The sequence below is a fragment of the Oryctolagus cuniculus genome, chromosome 2 (genome assembly GCF_051225735.1).
Source record: "Oryctolagus cuniculus isolate XC-2025 breed Fujian yellow rabbit chromosome 2, ASM5122573v1, whole genome shotgun sequence".
NCBI classification, from domain to species: domain Eukaryota; kingdom Metazoa; phylum Chordata; class Mammalia; order Lagomorpha; family Leporidae; genus Oryctolagus; species Oryctolagus cuniculus.
The window spans coordinates 16633545-16655161 of NC_142868.1; the positions used below are offsets into that span (position 1 = coordinate 16633545).

The following is a 21617-nucleotide window of genomic DNA, read 5'->3' on the forward strand; positions in this document are numbered from 1 at the left end:
TCTTCTGGATTAATGAGATTGTGGACTCACCGAAACATAAGGGGTGAGTATGAGGTGGTCATGAGAAAAAAGCAATGAGTTACAACTACAAAACAAAGAAATAAAAACCGATGGGGCCAGCACAGTGGCACAGTGGGTTAAACTGCTGCCAGCAGTGGGTGCTGGTTCAATTCCCAGCTGCTCTACTTCCAATCCAGCACCTGGAAGTGGCAGCAGAAGATGGCCCAAGTGCTTGGGCTCCTGCACACACATGGGAAACCTGGATGCAGCACCTGGATCCTCTCTTGGCTTCAGCATGGCCCAGTCCCAAGCTGTTGGGGCTATTTGGGAAGCGAACCAGCAGATATAAGATCTCTCTAGCTCTCTCTCTCCCTCTCTCTCTGTAATGACTTTCAAATGAATAAATCATTAAAAAAAAAAACCTTTTCATGTTTTGTGTTCTTAAGAAACTAAATGGAGAGGGTTAGAGGCAAGGCAAGGACTCACTTTTTAAAGAAACAAATTTGGGGACTCCTGTACAGTACCACAGCCACATTAAGGTTATCCTTTGCCTGTCCCCAGAAAAATGAACACACTTAATTAGAGACATCCTTACTCTTGCACTTTAGAGCATATCCCTAAAGTGCAGTTTATTCAAAATCACCAGTTACTGGCAGTAATGATCCCATTTCTGCTTCATTTTCAGAAATATGACTTTTGGAAGGAAAACAATGTTTCCTTCCAAAGCAGAGATGAAGCTACTCTTTGATGGACTGAGGCAGAGAACAAAGGGCTTCCAGCTACTTGTGTCTTTCTAATTCCCTGCTGGGGGTGGTAATAAAAAGGGAAGAAGAAAGGGAACTAGCTTTCTCTATGTACTTGTCTCAGAGTCTCAATTAATTGGTCTGGCTAAATCTAAGCATCTCTCATTTCTTTGTGACTATTCACCTTTTATTCACTTGTTAAATCTGCAGTCCAGATACAATATGAATGTATTGCAAAATGTTTATAAACAAATTAGAGGGAGGATGTCTGTCACCGCAGTTAAGCTACTGCTTAGGAAGCTTGCATTCCTGATCAGAGTTCCAGGTTTGAGTCTTCACTACACCACTTCTCATTCATTTCCTACAAACACAATCCTGAGAGGCAAGGGGTCATGACTCTAGTAGTAAAGTCCATTATACTCATGAGGGAGATGTACATAGAGTTTCAAGCTCCTAGTTTTGGCCTTGCCTAACCCCACCTGTTGATGACTTTTGGGTAGTGAACCAAAGGTAGGTAGATATGTGGGTAGGTATATAGATCTGTCTTTCAAATAAACAAACAAATTTAAAATTCAATTTAAAATTGAATTAACAATATTCCTATATAATTAAACAATATTTAATATTGTTAAATAAATTAAGCAATATTTAATATTGTTTTGCAGTACAAAGTTTCTTGAAATCCATGCATATCATTGATCTTCAAAATGTAGAACATACGTATTATGAAAAAGTGTGTGTATATCAATTATTTCTTGCACAAAAATAAACTTACCTTTTGCTCCTATTTTGCTTTATATTTTTCTTCTTCAGTTTGTCCACAACTTGAAGTACCCTTGTACAAAGTGGTTTGGGCCGGCGCCGCGGCTCACTAGGCTAATCCTCCACCTTGCGGCGCCGGCACACCGGGTTCTAGTCCCGGTTGGGGCGCCGGATTCTGTCCCGGTTGCCCCTCTTCCAGGCCAGCTCTCTGCTGTGGCCAGGGAGTGCAGTGGAGGATGGCCCAAGTGCTTGGGCCCTGCACCCCATGGGAGACCAGGAAAAGCACCTGGCTCCTGGCTCCTGCCATCGGATCAGCGCGGTGCGCCGGCCGCAGCGCGCCGGCCGTGGCGGCCATTGGAGGGTGAACCAACGGCAAAGGAAGACCTTTCTGTCTGTCTCTCTCTCTCACTGTCCACTCTGCCTGTCAAAAAAAAACAAAAAAAACAAAAAAAACAAAACAACAACAACAAAAAAAAAACAAAGTGGTTTGGGTAATAAAGATCCTATCCTCTCAGTCTTGGCATAGCTTGAAATATATTAAAAAGAATTTAGATGACAACAGCTAATGAATATAGAATATTCACTATTCTGCAGACTAGGGTAGTAAGCACACCACACACATCCTCTCACTGCAGCTTTCCATAGGTCTTATTTCCATTATTATTATTATTTCCATTATATTAGGGAAAGTGTGGATGAGTGGATTGGTTGCAAGAGTAAATATCCTCCCGATACGGAACTCCAGATTTGACTCTACAGGTCATGATCCAACAGTATTTTAGATGCAATCACAAATGACTGCACTCCCAGGCAGCCTCTGATTCAAGATTTTCAGGAAGTATACAAAGTGTCATGAGAGCAGGGAGAGCCCACTTAGTCTTCAATGGCAGCGGAATATAGGAGAAGGGAATGGAGATCAGAGATCGCACTGGGCTTGTACCGTACAGATATTAGGTGGTTGTGGTTTTTGTTTGTTTGTTTGTTTGTTTGTTCACAGCAAAAGGTAATCTACATGACATGACCAATGGAGAAGAAAAATCCTGCCAGAGAATTTACTCAGAGTTTGAGGAACAAAGCCAGCCAACTCGCTTGCCCAGGTGTTCCTGTGAAGACTTTTCCTCTCATTTTTCACACTATCTCCCAATCTGACACAAAATGGGCATCAGTGGCCTACCTCTAATTCCCTCTCTTCCTGTGGCAGTTATTTGATCCAAGAAAAGCCTCTGAATAACTGAGAAGGAAGCATATTTAGCCCTTCCAAGTGAATGGAGATAAACTCAAGGCATCAAATGAGAAATTCATTTCAATCACATTGTGGTAAGATAATGACCCATGTTTGTGAAAGAAGCAGTAGAATACAGAATTTTAGGGTATGATTAGGCTCAAGACCACACTCTGCTCCTGTAGAACTTTGTGACTTTGGCAATTTGCTAAGATGACTCATGCAAAGCAATTAGAACAGAAACTTACATTGTAAATGCTCAAAAATGGTAGTTACTATTACGATGATTTATTGAGTCATTCTTACACATCAAGTACTGTTTTAATTGCTTTATATGAATTATCTCAGTTAATTCATGCAACAACTCAATGAGCTAGTACTATTATTATTCTCAGCCACTGTGTAGATAAGAAGTAGGGTGTCTTCAATTGGATCAGGATCCTAAAGAAAACACATTGCTAATGTCCACTCGTGAGATTTACCACCATCTTCATCAAGAGTAATATAGGAAGAATTTATAAATGTATCCCAAACTGGCCTTTAAAGGAAATCTATGTATCCATGTTGTAAAGAAAAATGTAAAATAACACTGAAATAGCTTCTGGGTCCAAGTGTTTGAAGCCTTCCATTCTGAAACACTCCACAGGATGAAGAGATTCAATGAGATGTTAGCACAGCCTCACACTACAGACTGTACTCAGGTTCAAATGAGTTTCCAAAGTGTCCTATTGACTGCCAAGGGAATCTATTTCCAGGGATATATTGCCGAGCTCTATCAATCTCACTATCCAGGCACCATGCTCAATTAGTGCAAACAGTAAGAAGCCAACTGGGTCCCCTGCACCTCGTATCAGAGTGTCTGGTTCAGGTCCAGGCTACACTGCCAATTATATATTCTGCTAATGTTCACCATGAGAGGCAACAGGTTATGGGTCAAGTGGTTGGGTTCCTGACTCCCATGTGGAAAACCTGGATTTAGTTCTGGGACTCTGGCTTTCGCCTGGCTCAGCCCAAGATGTTATGGCCTTTGGGGGATTAAGCTAGTAGATAGAAGATTTCTCTCTTTTTCTACATATACCTTAACTCTTCATCTTTCAAATAAAATTAAAATAAAAGTTTTTAAATGTTACATACTTAGAAAATATCATCAATGGAGGGAGCAACAATACACCCAGGCTTGACCCTTCAATCCTGTGCTGAGGATGAATAGCAAAGACAAGCTGCTCAGGGATGAAGGTGGTTAAAAGGAAGAATAACGACTCAGAAACACATGGAAGCTTACTTTGTGCATCCTTAGAGGATTAAAGATAAATGGGAGGAATGCAAATGGTATCTGGCCCTGGCAAGAGAGAACAGAGAACTAATCTTTTATATATATATATATATAAATAAAAATTATATATATATAATTTTTAGGAAAATCTCTTGGCAATTCTTATGTTTACTGAAGTTAGAGAACCAGTTTATATATAAACATAAGAATTGCCAAGAGATTTTCCTAAAAATTAACCTTCAGGCATTGCCCATAGATTCTGATTTAGAAGATCTTAGGTAGAGCCCATGCATCTCCATTTAATCAAGCACACTAATGCATTTTAATGCAGGACTTCTCTGGATTACACTGTGAGAAACACTGCATTAATCTGGCCAAATACCTTCACCCAGATAAGTAACACAGCCTCAGGGAGAACTTTGCCCAACTTACCAAAGTCTAGTTGAAAGTCACACACTTTACAGATCAACATGGCTAACAATGGATGTAGCCCCATCAGTTTCCCAGAAATTTATTTTTCCTCATAGAAGCAATGTATCTTGAACTCATGTAGGAATAATACAAATTCCCATTCCATATTTAAAAGCTTTTTTTTAAGATTCACTGAATGTTTTCATAAAAACTTTCTTTCACAAGTGAACTTTAGACACAAACATTAAGAGATAGAGGACTGTGAACATTCCAACTTTTCAGCACTGCCTCATATCCTACTTCTACCCTAGATCTGTTCCTGAACCATACTTCCATCACCTCCAAATGTAAAGGGAAACACTTACATGTAGCCACCTTAACAACCAAGCAAAGTGAAATAAATAACATCTGATGGAGACAAATTTGTGGAAGTGTGAAGGCGATTTAGATGAAGCAGATATATCTGTGTGAGATCTAATAGCAGCCACACTAGCTCTTTCCCATGACTCCACTAAGGCTAATCTTTATCTAAATCAATACTATAAAAGTAACACAACACACAAAGTTTTTTGATACATTATTAACTTTTATGAACTCATGTAAGACTCGAATAATTGAAAGAGGATTATTTATGGGATCATTAAACTCAGGGACAATTTCTACAGATTTTAACCCTGCTTAATGGAAATCTTAGTTGCAGATATATATTTAGTTAGATTTCATTCCAAATTTTGTTCCTTCCAACAAATTATTCCCTGCTACAACTGACATGATAGCTTCCTCTTTTAGTACAGCAGAAAACTGTTTATTCTTTTATTGCCTGAAAGAAATACACAATATGAAAAGTTGTACACAACAATCCCCTGGAAAATTATCCATGCTACTTGTATGTTGTAGTTTAATTACTAGCAACTCTAACTTAATCACTTGTTAATATCCTTGATTTTCAACAGGCATATTCCAAATATGAGTATAATAGCCATGATAATTATATCATGTTAGAATCTAATTTTGCATAATAAGTAAGTGTATATTTTATTTGAGACACAAATACAAGACTTGTGAATAGGACCACACTGAAAATAAAAATCACAATCGATACAAAGAAAATGTAACAGTGAGTAACACAAAGTGGCCTCAAAGAAGATACATAGGCAAGGAAAACTGAGGGCACACTATATTCAGTTTATCAGAAGCAGGTGTGGAACAGCAGGTCAAGCCACCACTTGGCACCCCTACATCCCATGTTGGTGGGCTGACTACTGTCTCAGCTTCTCCACTTCTGAAGCAGCTTCCTGTTAATGCATCTTGGGAGGCAGCAATGATAGTTCAGGTACTAAAGCCCCTGTCACCCATGTGGGAGATCTGAATGGAGTTTTAGGCTCCTAGCTTTGGCCTGGCCCAGTTCTGGCTGCTGTAAACATTTGAGAAGTGAACCAGTGGGTCAAAGATCTCTCTTATTCACCTCACTCTCGCACTCACCCTTAACCCTGTCTTTAAAGTAGATGAAAATAAATATTAAAATATAAATTTGTTATGCACAGAGCCATGAATACACTAAAGTGCTTACTGAATCATCATCCAAACAAGCCAGTCAAACACGACCTGTTGGTATGATCACTGAAGAGAGCATCTGTCTAAACTGTGGGATTATTGTCTTTCGGGTTTCTGTCTACTGCTTCCTAACAAGTCTTTGGAAAGCCATAACGTAGAACAACACAGGTTTATTATTTTACAGTTTCTATGAATGATGAGCCTTCTACTCAGTCTTTAATCAAGTTGGGGCAGGTTAGGACTGCCCCAACCCAGACTAGCTAAAGTTTTGGGTTCTCTTGAAATTTGCTCCCTGTCTTGGTGGTAGGTATCGGGCAGGAGGTGAGAACACATGCTTTCGCACCGTGTCATCTCAGCACTATGATAGATCACTCTCTATGCCAGTGGGAAAATATCTTCTGTGCCTCAAATCTCTCTGTTACGTTTTCAGGACCTGCATGGTCTGGACAGGTTCACTCACTGTATCCTCCTTTTTGATTAATTCAAAATCAAGTGATTGGGACACTTAATTACATCCACAAAATCCCTTCTATCACATACACACATACAGTATCATAATTATGGGAGTGAGATTCTATCATATGTCCAAGTCCTAATCAAGGACAAGGGATTCCATAAGCTGTACACACAAGAGGACAATCTTGGAATTCTGCCTATCATGTCCCATTTCAGTGGTAACTGCCAAGTGTAGGTCAGGTGCCCTGTGGTTGAGGGAGGCTAATGGATATTTTAAAAATTCTTATGTTATCCCTCTTAGTATTTTTTTTTGTTTGTTCTACTTAATACTTTTGGTTGAATACTGTAATCAATACACAATTATTCTTAAGTGCTGAAAGTTAACTGAAAAGTGATTGCTGTTAAATATAAGAGTGGGAATAAGAGAGGGAAGAGATGTGCAATTCGGGACATGCTCAAGCTGACTTACCTCAAACGGTAGAGTTAGAAACATACTAGGGGATTTGAATTCAATCCCATCAAGGTGGCATGTACCAATGCCATCTCACTAGTCCCAGTGATCAATTTCTGTTCACAATTGATCATAATGATAGGACTAAGAACCAAAGGGATCACATAAACAAGAATAGTGTCTGCAAATACTAGCTGATAGAATCAAAAAGGGAGAGAATGATCCAACATGGGAAGTGAGATACACAGCAGACCCATAGAATGGCAAATGTCCTAACAGCACTCTGGCCTCAGAATCAGCCCTTAGGGCATGCGGATCCGGCTGAAATGCCCATGAGAGTATTTCAGGCATGGAAAGCCAAGACACTCTGGGGGAAAAAAAAACCTAAATGAAAGATCTCCATGAGTGAGATCCCAGTGGAAAGAATGGGTCATCAAAGAAGTAGGTACCTTTCTCTGAAGGGAGGAGAGAACTTCCACTTTGACCACGGCCTTGTCTAAAAATGATCAGAGTCAGTGAACTCAGGGGGCTTCCATAGCCTTGGCAGCTCATGACAAGAGCCTAGGGTGATTACTGATGCCATAAACAAGAGTGTCAATTTGTTAAGTCAACAACAGGAGTCACTGTGCACTTACTCCTCATGTAGGATCTTTGTCCTTAGTGTGCTGTACATTGAGATCTAATGCTATAACTAGTACTCAAACAGTATTTTTCACTTTATGTTTCTGTGTGGGAGCAAATGGTTGAAATCTTTACTTAACGTATGCTAAACTGATCTTCTGTATATAAAGAGAATTTAAAATAAATCTTGATGTGAATGGAAGGGGAGAGGGAGTAGATAAGGGGAGGGTTGCGGGTTGGAGGGACGTTATGGGGGGGAAGCCATTGTAATCCATATTCTGTACTTTGGAAATTTATATTCATTAAATAAAAGTTAAAAAAAAAGAAAAAAAATTCTTATGTATTTTTCAAGCTAAAACTGGGAGTGGGCTTAGTATAGAACTACAGGGCATTTGGTTGTTGAATGTAGAAGAGCCAAGAGAAATATCTGAAGTCCCGGAGTAGAGGTTATTCACCAAACCTTTGTGACATGTGCAGGAAATGGCTAGGAAAAGCCACAACAGGACACTGGTTGCCCACTCTAGCACTAGAGTGACCACCTGGTTCCATCCAGTGAAGTACATCCATCAGAGAACTGTCTAGGGAAAGCATGAGGTATGCATGTTTGGGATCCTAATACTGTAACTTTCAGGTTCCATTCATTCTAGAGCTGGATTCTTCCTGAGTGCTTATTGCAATAGCAACTGTGACTCTTCTCCTGCTGTAGTCATGACTGATCATCTGAGTGTCCCTTTACTTTCCTCATAGTAGGGCATAAGGAAAAAGTACCTGGACACAAACCTTTATTTGGTGGTTCACTGGCTAAACAGCTTTTTTTTTTTTTTTTTTGGACAGGCAAAGTGAGAATGAGAGAGAGAGAGAGAGAGAGAAGTCTTCCTTCCGTTGGTTCACCCTCCAAATGGCCGCTACGGCTGGTGCACTGCGCTGATCCGAAGCCAGGGGCCAGGTGCTTCCTCCTGGTCTCCCATGCGGGTGCAGGATCCAAGCACTTGGGCCATCCTCCACTGCACTCCCGGGCCATAGCAGAGAGCTGGCCTGGAAGAGGAGCAACCGGGACAGAACCAGCGCCCCAACCGGGATTAGAACCCAGAGTACTGGCACCTCAGGCGGAGGATTAGCCTAGTGATCCGCAGTGCTGGCCAGCTATCCAGCTTTGAGCAGATATCATCTCAGCCTTAGCTACATTACCTAGAGAATAAAACTAGGAAATACATCCCTGAGTTGTTGAGTTGAAATCTCAAAATATGTCAAGCATTCAGTATTAAATAAACAATGAAAAATGTGAATGCTCTCTTTGCTATAATTAGAACAATGTAAATATTATGGTTATTTTGTTCCCAAGGTGTTCCCAGGATCTTGTGCTGTATCTTGCCTGTGACATAAACTAATGCATGACCGTCTCATCTCTGTGATGCTCCTCTTTCCTCTGCCCTACCCTTTATGTGCACTGTTATCAGAGCTGTAAGGACACATCATTCCACAGCTTCAATTTTCAGCGTATCTCAGTGATTGAAGAATGAAATCCTAAAATCACAGCAAAGCACACATGATCCCTCCCTACCTTCTCAGGAGCTCTCCATCCTTTCTTTTTTCCCAGTAAGCTATTTTACCCTCTGTGTTCAAGTTCGTACTAACTACTTTAGCAATCCAAGTGCCAGGTGGAATTCTTCACGTTTCTGTTTGCTTCTGAGAAATTCTTATCCGTCATTTCATAATCACTTTAACTGTTTCCAACTAGGTAGAGCTTTTAATGAGCCCTCTTTTTTGTTTTGTACTTATCTGAACTCTGATCCGTTCAAGATTTATGATCTGGTTGACACTATATCTCCTGTACAAAAATCTTTCTCTTGGCTCTTTGACATTCTTCGACATTCAACAACCAAATGCCCTTGATACATAAGCAAATATTTTTTCTATTATACATTTAAGGTTACAAGTGCAGACATTCCATATGGGTGCCCATTCCAGTCCCAGCTGCTTCACTTCTTTTGACAGAGTGGAAAGTGAGAGAGACAGAGAGACAGAGAGAAAGGTCTTCCTTTGCCGTTGGTTCACCCCACAATAGCCACTATGGCCGACACACCACGCTGATCCCAAGTCAGGAGCCAGGTGCTTATCCTGGTCTCCCATGCGGGTGCAGGGCCCAAGGACCTGGGCCATCCTCTACTGCCCTCCTGGGCCACAGCAGAGAGCTAGCCTGGAAGAATAGCAACCGGGACAGAATCTGGCACCCTGACCGGGACTAGAATCCGGAGTGCCGGCGCCACAGGTGGAGGATTAGCAAAGTGAGCAGCCATGCTGGCCATGGCTGCTTCACTTCTGATCCACTGTACTATGGCCTGGGAAAGCAGTAAATCCTTGGGCCTCTGAACCCACATGGGAAACCCAGAAGAATTCTCATTCATTCTCTCTGTGTGTGTGTGTGTGTGTGTGTGTGTGTGTGTGTTTGCCTCTCTGTAACTCTTCCTTTCAAATAAATAAACAAATCTTAAAAAAAAAAATCTGTATCCATGATGTGTTGGCACAGCATCCCATATGGGCTCCAGTTTGAGTCCCTGCTGCTCCACTTCCAATTCAGTTCCCTGTTTATGGCCTGGGAAAGCAGCAGAGAATGGCCCAAGTACTCGGACCCTGCACCCACATGGGAGACCCAGAAGAAGCTCCTGCCATTGGATCGGCCCTGTTCTGGCAGTTGTGGCCATTTGGGGAGTGAACCAGTAGATGAAAGTGCTCTCTGTCTCTCTCTTTCCCTCTCTCTTTCCCTCTCTCTCTCTAACTCTGCCTCTCAAATAAATAAATCTTTAATAAAATAACTGTATCTATGAAATACATGAAATCTTTTATCTCTGTATTAATATATTTTTAAATAAGGTAAGTATGTATTTACTATAAGAACTTGTATATCCGAATAGGTCTTCCACTGTTCACAGAGGCTGTGTTTGGATGATAGGCAATAGTTTCAACAATGCTGGCTTTGCTTGAACACTGTGGATCTGCCCTGTCTGGAACTGCCTCTGATTCTACTTATAAATTATGCTTCCCTTCCTGTTCTTGCTCACACCTGGCCACCATCAGACTCAGAACTTCTAAACCACTACACCAGTAAGAATGAGAATGGATTAAGTTTTAGAGCCATATCTTACTATTAGGCTTCTATGAAAGCACAAAGTGGTTCCTAGGGTGAATGTTGACGAGTACCTTGGGTGCTGCTGGGGCTCCCCTTCTCTCTCAACTCACCAGGATAGTCATCTCTCGCTAAACAGAAATGTACCATGGCTCCTGAAGCTTGAAGTGGCTAGCCAAGGTTCTACCTGCCCACTGTTTTCAAATGCACAAACTGAGAGTCTGTTTGAAGCTCACAAGTGACCACTTCAGTAACAGCATGAAAAGCAACTCATTTCATTTGCATAAACCCCTAGTCATGGAATGGCTGTTTCATATGGTAGATCTATTTTCAGCTTTCTGAGGATCTCCATACTGTCTTTCATAATGGTTATACTATGAAAGAGTTATCTGTACCCCCATGTTTATAGCAGCTCAACTCATAATAGCTAAGATACAGAATCAACCCAGATGCCCATTAACTGATAACTGCATAAAGAAATTTTGGTCCAAATACACGAGAGAATACTATCCTATCCTGAAAAAAAATGAAATCCAGCTTTTCACAATAAATGGATGCAACTGGAAACCATTATGCTTAGTGAAATAAGCCGGTCCCAAAAGGAAAAATATATTTTCCCTGATTTGTGGTAATTTATATAGAGTATAAAAAAATTAATGTACCTGAGCAAAAATGATTGCTATTTATAGCCTTTGTCTATACTCTTGAGGAACAGTGGCTTTTCTACCTACTACTTGTTGAATTCTTTATTTAGTGAAGGGTTATATTTGTGATTATAAAGTAAATTGAAGTAATGCCATTATAAAAATTAAAAGAAAAATAGAACAATTCAATCTTTATTCAACTCACAGAGACCCAGCCACTCCTCCCTACACTGTGACTACTTCAGTTCTTGTAAATGACTTCACCAAAAAGATAGACAAGTAAAGTGACACACAGATAACTTAGCTATTTTTAATGGCTTATGTAAAGCTTGCCAGGGCCAGAAAAAGAGGTTGAAATACATGGTTAGATTAAGTTTTTCTTTGTGTGTTATCATTGAATTTCAATGATGTTATGTACTACATTATATTATGTACTACATTATATTATATACTATATTATAAATTATGTACTACCCTTGCCTATATTACCTAGGATAGTTACAGGTTCACAACATCACTGGGAGCCAAACTAATCCTAATCATTAAATTCTTGCTACCCATTGTAGAAATGAGCCTCTACAATTCTATTCTATTTAGAAAAGTTATTTTAGATTCACTATTCACTTAAACTCCTGACTTTGAAAGTTTGAAATGGGAGTTTAGAAAGGTCATATTTCTATATATTTTATCATTTATTTACTTTTATTTTGTGAGATTTAAGCACTGTGTATATAAGTACGTTGTCTCTAATGTACTACAAAGTAATGGAAGAGAAAATGGCATGCTTTTTTTTTTTCTAAAACTGGTTGCTTTTGTAGTGCTACTACATATGTGTCCTTAGTAACTGCAAGTTTTAACTTGAACTTGGGATTCATTTATTAAAGAACCAGAGCACAGAGAGAAGCTTATTTTTCTCTCCATGAATTTTTTTTTCTCTTCATGAATTTAATCCTGATATTTTACAAGGTTAGTCAAAAACCTCCCAAGCTTGTATTTTTCCTGTACACCAGAAACATGAAGAGTCATTTAATCAAAATTGTTTAAAAACGAGTTATATTCAAGATATAAACATGCTAGAAACAAAAGTCCATATAATCCTTCCTAGTTAAAAAACTAGGAAAAATAAATATCTTTTGAGTGTTACTAACTTGATAACAGCTATGAGCACTTGTGAAGAAAGAGGTATAACTCAAAGCAGGCAGAGTACCAGGGCACTGAAGAAGAGACTTATCAAATAAGTCACCAAAAATTACATTAAATACTTTAAATTTTATATCAAATGTCAACAAATACATTAAAACACATTAAAATAAAATTTTAAGGAGGTGAAAATTTTCATGTAGTTCAACTGCTCTACTCATAGGCAACAAGAGGAACAAGCCAGAATGAGTCTAAAGGGATCTAAGACCTGTCTGCTTCCTCAGATCAACCAGGTACTGTTTGTCCAGACTGACTTTGCTTATAGCTTTTATCTTCTGGTTGGAAATTGTACGGCCTTGGGCAAATCACACACGTAGTTAAAATGGATTTAAAAGAGCGACAAACTGGCAAACACATGGTGTAGCATATAGTGATCCTTGCCTGCTGCCTTGCTGAGAACTTATGCTCCATTTCTTATATCTAGGTTCCCCCTTATATCTAAATCCATAGTCTACCCCTAGCGTCTGCCTCTGAAACACCAGGATTCTTGTATTTGCTTGCAAAGTTTTCTAATGTGATTGAGTCCCTGGATTTCTGGAGGTTGGGCTGTTCTGGATTTCCTCACTACATGTAGTTTATATGCATGTATATCCCCATTGTATATGAATTTCTCCAGTCCATGAATCACCTAGCATCCTGATAAATACTTATGCACTCTGGACAACACTCTTGCTACCAAAGTAAACTCCCTTCTACTCATGTTAATGCCATGATGCATTGTCTCCTGATTATCCTACATCGACACAGAGCCACATACATCTACATGAAGATATTTCACATAGTTTGTGGAGGGGTGAGTATTAGTCCACAAGTTAAGATACCATAGTCTCACATCAACATGCCTGGATTCTATTCTGGGCTCCAGATACTGATTAGCTCACTGGTAATGCATTCTGTGGGGCGGCAGTGATGGCCTCCATAATTGAGTCTTGCCACCCACATTGAAGTTTGGTTGAGTTTCTGGCTTCAGCCCCAGCCCTGCCTCAGCCAAGGTGGGCATGTGGGCAGTGACCCAGTGGATCAGAGCTTTCTCTATCTGCTTTTCTCTTTTTCCATCTTTGCCTCTCAAATAACTTTTTTTTTAAGTTCATGGAAAAAACAAATTAAATACATTTATTTTGGTGCTAAATATTTGGAAATCCATGCAAACCAAGGCCCTTCAAAAAGTTCAAGAAAATGTATATTTTGAAAACTATGCTTGGATTTCAAATATATATATATATATATATATATACACACACACACACTAAATAAATATCTTTTAATTCCACTTTCCACAAATTTTTTGAAGTATCTGCACACACAGGCATCAGTGAAAACTCTTTCCCACAACAGTCAAATCAGTTTCAATATAAAGACAATTCCTTATTTTTGTAAATTGGCTGTGTCACATTAATGGATAGTAACAATCAATTGCATTGGTTCCTGGTCAATGATATATAAAAGATCAAATAAATAAGTATTATTTTGTGAAATCTCTTTTATAATTACATTTATTTGTGTTTTGTACATTTTGTAGGTTATATTTCTTATGATAGGTCAAGATTGAGAACATTTGTTTTCTAAACATTAGAGTATCTGGAAAGTAAAGCATGATGCATACAGAGTCTAAGTAAAATTGCAAATTTGTGACCTGAAATAGATTACACATTAAACTAGTAACTCCTCAAAGACATGAGAGCAAATGCGACTTCATATATCCAGCTTGTCATTGATGTAGGCAGGCCCCTGTGTGATCTCATGCCCCTACCTAACCCCACCTGTACACACACCTGCCAATCAGACTATTTAACCATGCTTGGGAGTGAATAAAATGCCTGGAACAGGGTGGGCCCCTCCTGCAGGGCCCCTCCCTTGTTTCCCTGGTTCCTCTAATCGCCCCTTGTTACCCCACAGGTGTGTGGTCTTAGGGGCCACTGGCTCTCTGCTTTCCTGTCCCCATGTGTGCTCCATGTGGGTAGCTCCTGGCTGCTGCTGGTCCCAACTTAGCTTCAAGACTTCCTTTTATTCCCTAAATAAAGCCCTCACTCTCTTGCACATTTCTCTCACTGAATAAAATCCTTAAAAACTTACCATGTTGTCTGGTCTATTTGAGCCAGTATTCAGAATTCTCTGAATAAGTGGCAAGAGCCCACAGGCTTATTAATATTGAAAATTATTAATAAGCAGCCCGATATCATCATCTTTAAGAAAGCAGACAACACCCTGTCCTCTGCTTAGAAAGAAACAATGGCCTCCCAGGGGGATACCACTCACACCACCTGCCGGAGGAAGCCGGCCAAGTGCTGTGCATGCAGCTGTCCCTGGGGAACCCCTTCTCATCTTTGACTTGGATTTCTATACAGAATAAAGTGGTCATCAGCGAGCAGGTGAAGAGGTTGTGCAGATACCTTTGGGTCCAGTTTGCGTCCATGTTTGTGTCTGTTTAGGGGACGTGTGCTCACGGGTACCTGCGGCCTGCGCTGCAGCCCCGCTGTCTGCTCTGGGCCATATCGGATGAATGTTCTCAGTTACCCACCTCCCAGTTTCCTGTGTGTGTGCAGAGGAGCAGAAGTGAGTCGTGACTGGTATGGATAGTTGAGACCAGATGACACTGAGCAGCTAGAGGGCCATACAAGTGTGCGGCAGCTCATAGATGAGTTTTACCTGCTTCTCAAGGGAATGGTTACTGTTTCATACCAAAGGTATTAACGTGGGTAGCCTTTGACACACTGTAGTCTCCAAACTATGTTTATATTTTGAACGGTTTTTACAGCTTAGGTTATTGGTACTTCCCTCCCTGTGACAACTGTATACCTCTGTTTTGTATCCAGCAGCAAAGCCTACAAGAAAATAAAAGAAAAAAAATAACAAAAAAGAAAGCTGACGAGCCTAGTGCTGAGGGCATGGACAACAAAAGGACTGCGTTTGACCGCAGGACAAAGATAATTAGGTCTCTGTCTAGGTGGTGTACTCGGTTAGGTGTTGGGCCCAAAGTGCCTGAGGAGGCAGGGGCAGGACTGCAGGGGACACTGGGAACCTGGCAAGTAGGATTTGGCAAAGCGGATCTCCACGGGTACTGTAATTCCACTGTCGATGTGTTGTGTGGACATGACTGATGCACACTGACAGGAAGACCTTTTATTCGTCCATGTCATCAGATATTTCAGATATTTCACTTCAGTTACTTTATCTTAGTGAGGAAAGTGAAATGTAAGGAGACTCTCATTATTGCGGTCATGCTTTGATTACCTAACCCTAACGTGGGCCCTGTTTTTGAAGCGAGACAGCATTAATTCTGAGTTAGGTATTAGCAAAGTCTGTCACACAGAATCCAAGTAGTGATAATGGGTTTCAACACTTAGCCTCCTGACACCTGGAGAAAACAATGCACGTTTCTATCTACTTCAAGTGACTTCAGTCAGGACTTATTCTTCATGAATTTACAAAGCAGTGAGTTGGCAAGATAAAGAACTATGCCTCACTTATTTGTTGTGAAATGTTTGTTCAGAAACAAAGGGAGACAAAATACAGCCAGCAAGGTTTCAGCCTTGAATTTTTGGATTTTATTTGAGGAACTTTCAGTTCAGAAAAACACAGACAAATTGAAAATCATTTAGAGAAGGATCCAAAAAAAAATGATTAGGGAACAGAAAGGTTTGATTTATGAGGCCAGATTAAAGGAGATAAATGCCTATTACTTGGCTAAGTGACAACCAGGAGATAAGATAGGAATCTACAAATATTGGGAAGACACAAAAATAGGCAATCAAAAGGACTTCTACTGGTGTTACAAGATAGAACTTGCAAGAAAAACATGGAATCAAATGTTCAAATGCGGACAATACAACAGTGGACTTTTGGTGATGGATTCCTCAAATGAGTAGCAATACAGCAATGCAGAGGAGAAAGAAGAGCAGGAGGAAGGAGGAGAGACGGTGAAAAAAAATAAGAAGAGCAAGAGAATGAGGAACGGGGGGTGGAGGAAGGAAGACAGAGACAGAGAAGGAACGAAGAGTAAGAGGAGAAAGGAAGGCGATGTCAACTTTCAGCTTTACATTTATATTTATCTCCCTATGAAACACACCAGCAAGATTGCTATTAACCTCAATATATATTTTTTTTTTTTTTTTTTTTTTTTTTTTTTTTTTTTTGACAGGCAGAGTGGACAGTGAGAGAGAGAGACAGAGAGAAAGGTCTTCCTTTGCCGTTGGTTCACCCTCCAATGGCCGCCGCGGCCGGCGCGCTGCGGCCGGCGCACCGCGCTGATCCGATGGCAGGAGCCAGGAGCCAGGTGCTTTTCCTGGTCTCCCATGGGGTGCAGGGCCCAAGCACCTGGGCCATCCTCCACTGCACTCCCTGGCCACAGCAGAGGGCTGGCTTGGAAGAGGGACAACCGGGACAGAATCCGGCGCCCCAACCGGGACTAGAACCCGGTGTGCCGGCGCCGCTAGGCGGAGGATTAGCCTAGTGAGCCGCGGCGCCGGCAACCTCAGTATATTTTAATGATATGATAGGGATATCACATTTGAATAACTGAATGCTCATTAATGATATTAGAATTAGATTCCATAGAATGTAGTGAGTACTTTCAGAAATTATATTTGATAAGAGTGATAGAAGTTACAAATGAAGAAGGAGGAGGAGGAGGAGGAAGAGCGAGCGAGCAAGAGAGAGAGAGAGATTACACAGTGATGTCTTCCAAATTGTTATTAACAGCAAAATGATTTAAAAAAAATGGGTTCTGGCAGTTTTCTGGTAGAATTATCATCTGCTCAGAAACCCGAATCAGCTGTGGAGATGACATCAACACCCTACCTTGGGGGGAGGCTGCCACTAAATCAGGAGACAGCAATGGGAAGGTGAAGCGGCTGTGCAAAACCATTACCGCTATTAAATCCAGGAGCTGGATGCAAGCCACTTGCCAACTTTTGGCTCGCTTGCTACGAATAACAGTTACTGTCATTGAAACTGAATTATAATTCTCCCTGGCACATATTCTCTTTTAAAAATCCAACGTATAGGCCTGTGCAGTGGCTCACTAGGCTAATCCTCCGCCTGTAGCGCCAGTACTCTGGGTTCTAGTCCTGGTTGGGGCGCCGGGTTCTGTCCCGGTTGCTCGTCTTCCAGTCCAGCTCTCTGCTGTGGCCCGGGAAGGCAGTGGAGGATGGCCCAGGTGCTTGGGCCCTGTATCTGCATGGGAGACCAGGAGGAAGCACCTGGCTCCTGGTAGCAGCCATTTGAGGGGTGAACCAATGGAAGACGCCCTTTCTCTCTGTCTCTCTCACTGTCTAGCTCTGCCTGTTAAAAAAAAAATCCAATGTATAATAATTCCTTTAAAATAAGGATGTTTGGACAAATCACCAGCATTCCCTTTGTAGCTGGCACCTGACTCCTTAAGGAATCTGTCCACTTCTACTATAATCACAGTGAGATGGAAAAGTGTTTCTTTTAGTAAATCAGAAAGTTAATGTTTGTTGAGAACCGACCATTTCCAAACACTTTAACAGCTGTTTCTTTTTTTAAGCCTTATGTGAGGTTGAGACTCATATCCTTCACTTAAATAGATTAAAATTCTGAGGTCAAAGACGTTAAGTAATTTTCCCTAAATCACTTAAACAATAAGAGAAAGAGCCAGGGAGGAAGAGAATTCCAGTCTGCTTATCATCAAAGTATTTCCATTATACCAGCTTTACAAAAAGCCTAATGCACAACACGTCCTAAGCCCTCAATTAATATGGACTGAGTTGAACTGAAGAGAATTGATGGAGTAATTGACATCTGAAAAGAATCTCCAGTGTCTTTTGGGCATAAGCTGAGAAATGTTGCCAAAATTTTACCAACTATTGAATTATGTATGAGCCAATTATGGCCACATTAAGAAATGGCATCCCTTAAGAACAAAGTATATTTGCTTTCTTTGGTATTAAAGTTATGACAAATATAAACAATGTTTTTCAGTTTCATAAAAACAGAAAATGGGCCTAACACCTGGATAATTTCAATAAACACTAAATGTTTGTAAAGCAATATATATCATCACTTGCTATCTTATAAGATAGCAAAAATAGCAAAAAGACAAATGCCATATGTTCTCCCTGATCTGTAGTAACTGACAGAGTACCTAAAAGGCAATCTATAGAAGTGAAATTGACACTGCGAGATGCCACGACTTTGAACAGCTCTTGTCTCCACTGTTGAGTAACATATTTTTTATACTATTTGTTGAAGTCTTTACTTATCATAGGGTAAATCTTATGTATATAAAGTTAATTGAAAATAGATCTTCATAAAAATAATAATGGGAATAGGTGAGTGTGGAAGAAGGGTGAGAGTATGGGTGGGGGGGTGGGAAGAATTACTATGTTCCTAAATTTGTATTTATGAAATGCATGAAGTTTGTATACCTTAAGTCAAAGGTTTTTTGGGAAAAAAAGATAGCATGCTCACAAATAAGACGGACAATCAACATATAGTACGTAGTGATCTACAATACAAAATATTTTAGAAACAGAAGGCATAGTTCTTGTGATCATAGAATTTGTAATTTCAGAAGCAATGTAAATTCATAAGAAGGCAAAGAATTCAAAGTATAAATAGCCATTGGAGAGTTCCTTTAAAATAAATTTCATTAAATAATATGTCTTTGGGATGCCTATAACACTTTAGCACTTGTGTTAAGCATCAGTGTACAAAAGAGAATAAAATGTGGTTGTTAACTCTCAGTGGTTCCAAACGTTTTTGGGGGAGAAAAACTTTTAGGCTCCCAGTTCCAAAACAAGGTAATTAGCTGCTTAGAAAAAGGCTTACTGAGCTATGTATGGAACAGAGATAAGGAAAGGTTGAATTCTGCTGACAGTGGCCGGAAGGTTTACCCGAAGAATCCCCAAAGAATGTGAGATAGAAGCTCAGTCTTGAAGAATGAGTAGGAATAGGAATTTTTTCCAAATAACAGGGAAGAACAGTCCCAACAAGGGAGAAAATTATGTATATGGCCAAGCAGGTATAAAAAATTATAGAAGGGTACAGTAAATTGTGGTAACTGACAAGGAAGTATTATTAGCAAAACTACTAACATTTGATAACAAAGATCATGTAAAAATAATCTCCCAATTTTTTTCAGGTCCACTATGATGTCAATAAATTCTGAGATAACTTCAAGGTTCCCTCAAAGTAGAATCTCATCCCAATTAACATACTGGTGAATTCCCTTTTTCACTGTAGAGGAACTCATTAAAAACATCGTCTTCAGACTACATGAGCTGAAACATACCTTCTCATTTAAGCTAGTATATCTAATTACCTGCAGACCCTTATTAACATTTCATAAATCACCTATTAGAAAATTTTAATGCTCGGAAGTGTTCAAAGCACATCCACTTTTTAGAAGCTATTCATAATTGCAGCAGAGGTATCATGAAATAGTTGAATAGTACAAACTCTAAGGAGTGAGAATCATTTCTTTTAAATGCACAATTATAGAAATACATAAATTGATTAGCATGAATATGTTACAAAAATTGTTAGTCTGAATGAATTTTAGAATCTCAGGGATGCTGCTGCAAGGTATTCTTTTGAAGTATTGACTGTAGGAAACACAATGGAATCAAAATTACCGTGGATAATATCATTCATGACTAGAGAGTTCTGATTACAGGAATTCTAGGAATTAAACAGTTGCACCATCCACTTTCATACAAAAGTAGTCTAGATAAATGATGGCATTCATTTTGCAAGTTTACAAGGTTAAGAAAAGCTTTATGTATTAATTCTTTCGGAGAGAAAATAAAGAATTATTTCATATTTAATTCAGAACAAATTTAATTGAAACCTCATAAAACATTCCACTTGAATGGTTTTCAATAAAACTGGGATGTCCTTAAAGAATAATGAGCTTTATATCTTCCTCTTCAAATATAATCAACATTGTCATTGAACTTGGTCACTCCCACCATGAAGGAATGATTATCTTTTGCAAATGAAGTTTAACAAAATCTCCCCGTTCTACACTCAGCAGGCTCATTTCATTTGCTGCTGTGTAACAGGAACTGAATGCTGCTACAGCCATACCTGGCCCATCACTATAGCACCTTTTAATACTGAGCGGCTGGCTCAGAAAGGTAAGACCTGTCCCTTTGAAGCCAAACCTGCATCAGGTACTAAAAATAAATTGCACTAACTCTTGACTGGTTCCATTCCCTGTTCTTCTATTGACTTTTCTTTTTCCAGGTCTCTGGTTTCTGCTCCAATGTATGTGAAAGGGACAGTACTCTCTTCTTTCCTAATCGATCAAGTCTCTCGTTTTAACTTCCTATTGTCAACTTTGACTGTGGTCTTTGACTGTTTCTGGGTCCTTAAGTTAAAACTAATTTTCAGGTATTGCTTTTCCTTCCAGAGAACAATAATTATTTGATTTCTATTTTGCAGCTTTTTTTTTTTTTAATTTTTGACAGGCAGAGTGGACAGTGAGAGAGAGAGAGAGACTGAGAGAAAGGTCTTCCTTTTGCCATTGGTTCACTCTCCAATGGCCTTCGCGCTGCAGCTGGCACATCGCACTGATCCGAAGCCAGGAGCCAGGTGCTTCTCCTGGTCTCCCATGTGGGTGCAGGGCCCAAGGACTTGGTCCATCCTCCACTGCACTCCCGGGCCACAGCAGAGAGCTGGACAGGAAGAGGGGCAACCGGGACAGAATCCGGCGCCCTGACCGGGACTAGAACCTGGCGTGCTGGCGCCGCAAGGCGGAGGATTAGCCTATTGAGCTGCGGCGCTGGCCCTATTTTGCAGCTTCTGTTGTGCTCTGTGCTTCTTTAGAGCAATTCCCTTTAATGCTCATTTCCTTTGAAATGCTTTTTAAAAGTAATTTTAGGGGTCGGTGCTGTGGTGCAGCGGGTTAAAGACCTGGCCTGAAGCGCTGGCATCTCATATGGGTGCTGGTTCTAGTCTTGGCTGCTCCTCTTCTGAAAGAGCTCTCTTCTATGGCCTAGGATAGCAGTAGAGGATGGCCCAAGTCCTGGGGCACTGCACCCTCTTGGGAGATCCAGAAGAAGCTCCTGGCTCCTGGCTTCGGATTGGTGTAGCTCCAGCCATTACGGCCATCTGGGGAGTGAACCAGAGGATGGAAGATCTCTCTCTGTCCCTACCTCTCTCTGTAACTCTTTCAAATAAATAAAATAAATC

At 40.3% G+C, this 21617-nt stretch overlaps 1 protein-coding gene across 4 annotated transcripts in view; it reads right to left on the reverse strand.

Annotated features, from left to right (window-relative positions):
- KCNIP4 (potassium voltage-gated channel interacting protein 4) overlaps nt 1–21617 on the reverse strand; it is a 1209654-nt gene that overhangs the window by 576387 nt on the left and 611650 nt on the right. The window lies entirely within an intron of this gene.